The 9,544-nt window shown below is 43.1% G+C and overlaps 1 pseudogene; it reads left to right on the top strand.

Moving 5' to 3' along the window:
- Positions 1-1,155: 1,155 nt before the first annotated feature.
- Positions 1,156-1,274, top strand: LOC134949086 (5S ribosomal RNA; annotated as a pseudogene).
- The last annotated feature ends 8,270 nt before the right edge of the window (positions 1,275-9,544 follow it).

Consider the following 9,544-nt stretch of genomic DNA (forward strand, 5'->3'; position numbering starts at 1 on the left):
GAATTTTTGGATCTCATCCTGGTGGGTAAAGAAAATAACATCATCACAAAGAACTACATCAAACCGGTGGATACCAACAGCTACTTGGATTACAGGAGTAATCACCTAAAACAGTGGAAAAATAATATCCCCTATTCACAGTTCCATAGAATCAGAAGGAACTGCAGCGAAATAGAAGAATGTAATAACCAATTGGAGAAATACAAAAACAGATTCCTGGATAAGAAGTATCCCACGAACATTCTAGACAAGGCGGTCAATAAAACAAGAACCTTGGTGAGAAATGACCTCCTAACGTACAAGAAAAGGGAAAAGAAAGAAGACTCTACTGCCTTTATCACGACCTATAGCAGACATGAGAAAATTATCCGACAATCAATGAAGACTCACTGGAACATTCTTTTAATGGACCCTGTTTTAAAAGACATTTTACCACCACAACCTGAAATTATTTTTAAGAAGTCAAAAAACCTTAAGGACTTAGTGGCACCAAGCATGCTGAAATCCATAAACAACAAGAAAGAACCTCTTATCAGGTGTGTAGGTAGCTATAAGTGTGGACACTGCAATACCTGCAAATATGTACACCCAAACCGAAAGACTTTCTCCGCAACAGGTGATACGAAAGAATTCAAGATAAAAGAATACATGAACTGCAACTCAACCTCTGTAATTTACCTTTTGGAATGTGATTGTGGTAAAAAATATATTGGGAAGACAAAGAGACAGCTAAAATTAAGGATCCAAGAGCACGTTCGAAACATTAAAAACAAGGTGGAAGCACATGCAGTTTCTAAACATTTTCTCCTACACCACAATTCCAATCCTGAGGCCTTAACATACAAAGCCATAGAACATGTCACACTTGGCGAAAGAAGTGGCGATCTGGCAAACCTGTTATCCAGAAGGGAGATGTTTTGGATTTTCCAATTGAGGACGATGCATCCGGCTGGATTTAACGAAAGCTATGAAATCTCTCCCTTTCTTTGATTACCTTTTTAACACAACACCCCCCCCCCCCCCCCCTCTGTATTTATATATTTGTCTTTCTCCCCTAATAAACACTGTGGTGTTTGGGATTGGCGCTCTCTCTCTCTTTTTATTTCCAGACCATTCTACAGTTATAAAAAATTTCTGGTGAACTAGTGTTAAGTAGACTACAGCCATACCAAAATGGAACGCCCACTTTCGTCCGATCGTGGAAGCTAAGCATTTTTATGGGCCTGGCCAGTATCAGGGGGGTGACCCCCTGAGAAGACCAGGTGCTGTAGAAACAATGTATACACATAAAAGTTCCTAAACCAGTAAAACAGCTGTTATTTTTAATATTCACTCATATAAACCCTAAATACCTATGGTTCACTTTATTATATATCCTATGCACTACTTAATTTTTTGTAGCTCTCACAATCCTGCACACCAAGTAAATAACCTAAAATATAAACAAAAGCACATGCACTTTAATAATTGAATATGCATTAATATTTATTAATAATATCAATTTTTATAAAATATTTATTACACTGAAATGAATACATAATTGGTTCAAATGAAGTCCATCATAAAACTCTGGTAACTTATATAAAATCTTCTTTTATTTCCACCATGTGCTCTCTGAAGAAGCTCCTTACTCATATGCAGTCTAAATGAAGAAGCCATAAACTGTATTCCAAAGAAGTAATACTCCGCCGTTGGGACCTATTATCAACGGGGTCAGAGACAATGTTTGCGTTCCACGTGCGTTCCAAGACAAGCCTCCGGAGATCACTCACTGAATTAAGCTCCCACAGGAAGTGACACACTGCGGTTCACGATACACCGCGCTTCCGGGATCCTGTATGTGACGCGATGTCCGGTGAATCATACAGCGACTTCCGGGACAGGGCGCTTCGCGGGAGTCGGCGCAAGCGCAGAAGGAACTTTGAAGTGACAAACGTCACCTGATCGTATACTCGGGAGTTAACGCATGCGCAACAATACCCGCCACACTACAGGAAGTGAGGCGGAAGTCCGGGATGCCAGTACTCATATGAACTAATCATTAGATTTTACTTACAAAATTGCTCGTTTTTTAAGTTGATGATTATAACTAGCTTTGTTCTCAAAACATTTGTTACCTATATATAATTGGTCTAATTTTGAAAAACACATGAAGTATATAGTTTTCCCTTAACATCACTATGGGAGGAAGTGATGTCATACATAGTCTAATTGATAGTGGTATAAATAGGAGCTTTGTCTCAGTACCACACCACCCTTGATGAAGTCCTGAAGGACGAAACGCGTTGGGCACTCCATGATCTTTCTCAGATCTACCTCCTGTACCTAAGATAAGCATTTTTTTATATATGTACTACCAATTGATTTGCACCTTGTACCTTTTTACTTTTTACTTCTTACTCCATTTTTTTTTTAACTATTGTGTTTTGTGAATTTTTATAAACCACAGTGTATTACCCTCCCTTTTATATTGTGCAAAAATAAATACGTTTTTTTATATATATAAGTCCCCCTTTTTTTATATATATATACTATCTTTTTACGTTCCTTTAATATAGACACCATTGGTCGCTAGCACCCAATTCCTTGGTTTCCTATAACATTTCTTACAGCAATTTACCACTGCTGTTTTTATTTTTGGGGCCAGCTGACACCCTTTGTACCAAGGGAGTGTAAATTCGGACATATATTTTACATTTGCAGTGAGGGCTAACCTACCACAAGTGGCGCTATTTTTTTTCTTGTTTTTTACATATATATATATATATATATATATATATATATATATTTTTTTTTTTTTTTTTTTTTTATATATATTTTTTTATCTTTTTGTGTAGTGTATCCGGCACTCCCTGGACAAATGGTACCATTCAACTTACTTTACCTGGGTGCCTTCACGTGGTGCATTTGCTTACACCCCTGTATGCATAGATCGATAGGGCGGCACTCCTGGATTTGAAAAAGTTACAAAAATACGTGGTTTATTTCAATATTTTGGGGGATTATACCCCGCATCAGGGCCGCTTGGTCCTGGTGACGGGCTATCATCCCCTGAAATGTAGAAATAAACCACACGTATTTTAAATTTTTCAAATCCCGGAGTGCCACCCTATCTATGTGTGTAGATAGATAGATTTTATATATATATATATATATATATATATATAATGTATAGACATTTATGTTATAGTATACATGCATGTATAATAATTAGTATTTATTAGTCTCATAATCATTGTTATCGTGTGTATGTGTAAATACAGCAGTACTCGTATGCAGGGTCATAGCCAGAACATTGTGCTCCCCATAGCAACATTTTAAAAGGGCCTCTGTTCCAATGCTCTAGTGAGACACTTCTCCTCAGCAGTTGGTTATTTTATGCCCTATAATTGCATAGTAGTGCCTCAGTTAATTTTATGCCCCATAGTTTGTTTTATGAACCATAATAGTGCCTTAGTTCATATTATGCCTTATTGTAGGGCTGCCAGTACACATTATGCCACACAGTACCCCCAATTCATATTATGACATACAGTGTCCCCAGTTCATATTATGCCACATTACAGTGCCCCTTTACCTTTATAACATGCACTAGATGTAATGATATTAATTTTAAATCTTAGGGCCCCCCTGTCTTGAGTACCCCAGGCCCCCTGAAGCCTTAATCCAGCTCTGGCATAGCCAGATTAAGGGGGGATACATGGCATACTATACCCCGGGCCCCCCTCTGTCAAGGGGCCCCCCAGCCAGAGCACATTGACTTCACTAGACCTCCCTCTTAATTTATGATTGTAATTATTTTTGTTGAAATACTTCAAATATTTCAACACTTTTGATGCCAATCATATATTTAAAGGGAAGTCCAAGTAGAGAGCATTTGGACCTCCCAGAATGGGTCATATTGAGAGGTATGCAAATCTAATATACACCCTCCCCCTCCTCCAGGGCCCCCCTGTCTTAAGTGCCCCAGGCCCCTACAAGGCTTAATCCGGCCTTGCTTAGACACATGGAAGAGGCGTTCCTGGGAGGGTGGATAATAGACACAGAGAGATGTTGCTTCTTTTTTTTTTTTTATAGAAGAATTTTATTGGTCAATTCACAGTGATACACAAGTCAGTGTGACACATAATAACAAAAAAGAAATTGCAATACACTGATATACACCAAAAAATATAGCAGATATATGAGTAAACCTTGTTTTATTTTTTGAGGATAACAGAAGTAGTACAAGAAAAGAGAGAATCCTCTAGGTCTACGGCGTGGCCAGCCAGCAAAGAGGATTAAGAAACAGAAAGGAGAGAAACAGAGAGAGAATAGAACAAGATGTAGGGCAAAGAGGTATATAGAGGAGAAAAGAGGGGGGTCCAAGTGGCAGGGTCTGGGCAACTTATGCAAAAGGTAGAGGGAACACAACTTAATTAGCTACAGAATGGGGAGGAGGCGTTTTGAGAAGCAAGCCATGGTGCCCAAACTTTATCAAACACAGTGGCAGATTGCCTACTGATACTAGTCATATATTCCAAATATAAGTGACGACAGAATGCAGGGATGGTGGGGAGGGCAGTTTCCAGGCCTTTGCAATTTGGCATGTTGTAGCAGTAGCTACATGATGTAGTAATTTATTCTGAAGTTTATTCAAAGTTGGGAGTTCTAAGGGCAGAAGGAGGTATTTAGGCTCCAGGGGGATTGGAGTGGCAAAGAGGAGCGAGAGAAGTCGAACAACGTCTCTCCATAAGAGCGCTAGTTTTGGGCAAGCCCACCAAATATGTATATAGGTCCCTTCAGTAGCGAAACCCCTCCAGCATCTATCTGACACGTCAGGATACATCACTTTTAAACGACAAGGTACATAGTACCAGTGGTATAGTAGCTTATACACATTTTCTTAATCTTGACACATATAGAGCTGGAGGATGCATTACGCCATATCTCTCCCCACTACTCTTCGTCCAAAGTGACAGCCAGATCTCTCTCCTAGGACAATTCCCTGTGATCCCTGGATGGAGCAGAGCTCTGTAATAGCAAGGCATAGAGGTCAGAGATGAGACCTTTCGTAGAAGAGTTTCTCATACACATGTTTTCGAGAGTGGTAAGAGGACTAGAGGAGAGAGTGGTATGGACCTTGGAGTGAAAGTGTCTAAGTTGGAGGTATCGAAAAAATACGCTTTGAGGGAGAGAGGATTGTGTCTGAAGCTGGGCAAAGGATGCAAAAGCCGCATTAGAGGTAACATCATTAAGAAAGTAAATGTTCATCTGTTTACAGAGGGAAAAAGCATTACTAATCATTCCTGGGGGAAAGGCAGGATTATGGAACAGTGGTATGAGAGGGGATAGGCTAGGGACCAACTGCAGTTTTCTCACTACAAAATCCCAAACACACAAGGAGCAGGCCACCACTGGGTAAGATGGTATAGTACGAGGGCGGGAGGATCTCGGAAGCCACAAGAGGGAGGAAAGTGTGTCCCAACTCACCGGCCTCTATAGCTGTCCAAACCTTTTCTGCCCCAGAACGACACCACTGAACACAGGAGGCCATCTGAGCTGCATGGTAATAGTATTTTAAGTTGGGTATACATAAGCCTCCACACATGGATGACCGTTGTAATAAGAGAGATGTTGCTTCTATGGGAATGTTGATTGCATATCAGCAGTTTGGAACAAGTGAGTGTAAAGCTGGGTACACACTGGCCAATATATCGGCAATTCAATTGAATGGCCAATATATCGTGGGCTCCTCAGTGGTTGTGTAACACCAATATGTCTGTTAACTATGATCCACAAGTCATCCAACATATCTATACATTCTATTGTGTATGTGTTCAACAACCCAAAGCCTCTTCTTTTGCTAATGTCCTACAAACTGATACCTCAAGAATCAGCAAAACCCCTGCTCATCGCAGACACAGGTCAGTAAACAAATTGATAGTCATCAGATTGCATGTACCTGTAATTTCAAAGTTGGAGAAGGGATTTGGTTGTCCATGTCACAACTGAGGGCCTGAGCTGACGGAAGGCAGCCTCAGTTGTAGGGGCTGAGATGTACCGGAACCTGGGAGGTTGTATCAGACCCCTGGACATGTAAGTAACATGAAGAGAAACCGCCCGAAGGCGTGACCACGACAACTTGAGTAAAAGTCAATGATATTTATTTATGACAAACTCCATGCATCACAGTAGCAGTAAAAAGAAACATAAAAATCAGCAGAGAAATAATAATACAGTTCCTGGGTACTACAGGGTGGCAGGGGCCACAGAGCTCTGGTGGTATGAGACAGTTCTTATTATCTGCAAGTTGGAAAGTCCTTACCAGGCTCAACTGTAGCAATGAGGAAAGCCCAGGGTCGTACCAGCTGGTGTTCCAGGGAAAGCTGGACTGCTGTAGATAAAATGCTGCTGTGGGTACTGGTTAGAACCAGACAGGTGTTGGCACGGAGTGGATACTGGCTGGAACCAGTTAAATAATAGATAAAGCTTGAGAGCGATGCAATATAGATGAAATGTAGAATTTGAGAGCGGAGAAATAATAATACCGGTGGAGAGTGGTAAACTGCAGAAAGGACACCGGCCCTTTAAGAGAAGCTGTACACTGCTGGAAGCTGAGCTGGAAGCAGGTGATGTTGTAGCTGGAAACAGGTGAGTCCAGAATGGATCGGAGAGTCAGGCTACACCGCAGATGGAATGCTGGTGCGGGTCTCTATAGCAGAAGTCTGGAGACAGGAGCTGGAACCTGGAAGACATTCACAGGAGAGAGACAAACTGGAACTAGGTTTGACAACCAAAGCACTGACGCCTTCCTTGCTCAGGCACAACCTATTTATACCTGCAGCAAGGAAGGCATTGGCTAGGCAATTATGCAAATTAATAATACAGACAGCAGATTGGTGAATATGATCAGATGACAGAATCCAAGATGGCTGCGCCCATGCAGATACTTGGAGGGAAGTTTGGTTTGTAATCCATGTGGTCTGGAAAACAGTAATGGCGGCGCCGGCCATCGGAGACAGGAGACGCCAGGCTGACAGGTGCACATCCAACCACGCGGACACAGCGGAGGCCGCGGCTGACGTAATCGCCACTCTGAATGCAGAAGCTCAGGAACGGCGGCGGAGGCCGCGGGAGACGCCATGCCAGATGTATAAGGCGTTACTGTGACAGCGTCCAGAGAGACAGGAGAGGATGCGGGAATATGCACATCAGGATAACAGATGGGATCCGGTCCTGGAGTGCTGAGCCAGCCTTAGGAGGCATCTGATGGGTAAGAAATGGCGTCCAGATACCCGGATCGTGACAGCACCCCCCCCTTTAGGAGTGGCCCCAGGACACTTCTTTGGCTTTTGAGGAAACTTGGAATGGAATCTCCGGACCAAGGCAGGAGCATGGACATCAGAAGCATTGGTCCATGAACGTTCCTCAGGGCCATAACCCTTCCAGTCAATAAGATACTGAAGTTGACCGTAACGGTGACGTGAGTCCAGGATCTTGGCCACTTCATACTCAACGCCTCGTTGAGTTTGGACTTTCGGAGTTGGAGGAAGTGAGGAATGAAACCGATTCAAGATTAACGGTTTCAACAGGGAAACATGGAATGTCCTGGGTATTTTTAAGAAAGGAGGTAACTGGAGTCTGTAAGCAACAGGATTGATGACTTGATCAATTTTAAAAGGACCGATGAAGCGAGGTGCAAACTTCATACTGGGAACTCTCAACCTCAAATTCTTCGTGGATAACCATACCCGATCACCCACCTTGAGAGCAGGAACTGCTCGACGCTTCTTATCCGCAAACTTCTTGTACCTGAACGATGCCTTGAGCAGAGCTGATCGTACGCTCTTCCAGATATTGGCAAACTGATGCAAGGTGATATCCACTGCGGGAACAGAAGTTGCTGGAAGCGGTTGGAACTCAGGGACTTTAGGGTGGAATCCAAAGTTGGTGAAGAATGGTGTTGAAGAAGATGAAGAATGATACTGGTTGTTATGACAGAACTCGGCCCAGGGAAGTAATTGAACCCAGTCATCTTGAGAGGAGGACACATAGATGCGGAGGAAGGACTCCAAGTCCTGATTCACCCTCTCAGTTTGACCATTGGTCTGAGGATGGTAAGCCGTGGAAAACTTTAGCTTGACTTGGAGGACTTGACATAAACTTCGCCAGAATTTGGCTGTGAATTGAACTCCTCGATCTGAGATAATTTCTTCTGGAAGACCGTGGAGTCGGAAGATCTCTTGTATGAATACTTGAGCCAACTTGGAAGCGGACGGAAGACCGGTGAGAGGAATGAAGTGTGCCATCTTGGTGAACCGGTCAACTACCACCCAGATGGTATTGAACTTGTTGCACATGGGCAAATCAGTAATAAAATCCATCGACAAATGGGTCCATGGTCGACGGGGAACAGATAGTGGAACCAGTTGCCCCGCAGGCGACTGGCGGGATACTTTATGTTGAGCACACTTTGGGCAAGATGCAATAAACTCCAAAACGTCCTTTTTCAGAGTTGGCCACCAATAGGACCTAGAGATAAACTCCAGGGTTTTTTTGGATACCTGTATGTCCGGCAAAGCGGGAAGCATGGGCCCAATGCATGAGCTTCTTCCTTAGTGTCGGCTTCACAAAACTTTTCCCTGATGGGGGCGTAGAGTCCATCCCAACCGTGGAGAATGCCAACGGATTTATAATAGGATGCTTGTCTGAAGACTCTGACTCATTTTCTTGCTCCCATGAGCGGGAAAGGGCATCGGCCTTGCGATTCGGAGAGCCCGGACAGAACTGGAGTTTAAAGTCGAACCTGGAAAAGAAAAGTGCCCATCTGGCCTGACGAGGGTTGAGACATTGTGCGCCTTTCAGATATAGAAGGTTCTTGTGGTCTGTAAGGATGGTGATTGAATGAGAGGCTCCCTCCAACAGATATCTCCACTCCTCTAGAGCGAGCTTGATGGCTAGCAACTCCTGGTCGCCAATGGCATAGTTGCGTTCCGCTGGGGAGAACTTCCGTGAGAAGAAACTGCAAGGATGTAAATGGCCATCTTTAGCCCTCTGAGATAACACCGCTCCTACTCCAACGGAGGAGGCATCCACCTTTAAGATGAAAGGAGAGTCGATGTCAGGCTGTTTCAGGACAGGCGCAGAGATGAACCTCTGTTTTAAAAGATGAAAAGCTTGCATGGCTTCTTCAGACCACTTGGACGGGTTAGCACCCTTCTTGGTGAAAGCAGTAATAGGTGCCACAATGGTGGAAAAGTCTCGTATAAACTTTCGGTAATAATTGGCGAACCCTAAGAACCTCTGGACCCCTTTGAGGGTTAAGGGTACCGGCCAATTCTGGATTGCTTGTAGTTTCTCAGGATCCATCTCTAGTCCGGAACCGGACACAATGTACCCTAGAAACGGAATGGACTTGACTTCAAAGACGCATTTCTCTAATTTGCAATAGAGATGATTGACACGGAGACGGGACAGAACCTCCTTTACCCAAAAACTATGTTCCTCTAAATTGTTGGCAAAAATGAGGATATCATCTAGATAGACCACGACATGACGGTAT

This window comes from Pseudophryne corroboree, chromosome 1, assembly GCF_028390025.1.
Source record: "Pseudophryne corroboree isolate aPseCor3 chromosome 1, aPseCor3.hap2, whole genome shotgun sequence".
Classification (NCBI taxonomy): domain Eukaryota; kingdom Metazoa; phylum Chordata; class Amphibia; order Anura; family Myobatrachidae; genus Pseudophryne; species Pseudophryne corroboree.